This window comes from Tupaia chinensis, unplaced genomic scaffold, assembly GCF_000334495.1.
Source record: "Tupaia chinensis unplaced genomic scaffold, TupChi_1.0 Scaffold148607_1, whole genome shotgun sequence".
Taxonomy (NCBI): domain Eukaryota; kingdom Metazoa; phylum Chordata; class Mammalia; order Scandentia; family Tupaiidae; genus Tupaia; species Tupaia belangeri.
In genome coordinates, this window is record NW_006208456.1 from 61,414 (window position 1) to 61,695 (window position 282).

Below are 282 nucleotides of genomic sequence, written 5' to 3' on the forward strand. Positions count from 1 at the left end.
ATGGTACCCCTTGACTGTATGTTTGGGAATTTATTTCTGGGGACTCTATTCTGTTCCATTGGTCCACGTGTCTGTTTCTGTGCCAGTACCATGCTCTTTTGATTACCACAGCTTTGTAGTATATTTTTGAGTCAGGGAGTGAGATACTGTGCACTCCACTCTTCTTGTGCAGAATTGTTTTGGCAATACAGGGTCTTTTATGATCCCAGCCAAACTTTATGATTATCTTTCCTAGATCGGTGAAGAATGTGTCTGGTACTTTGATTGGAATTGCATTAAATA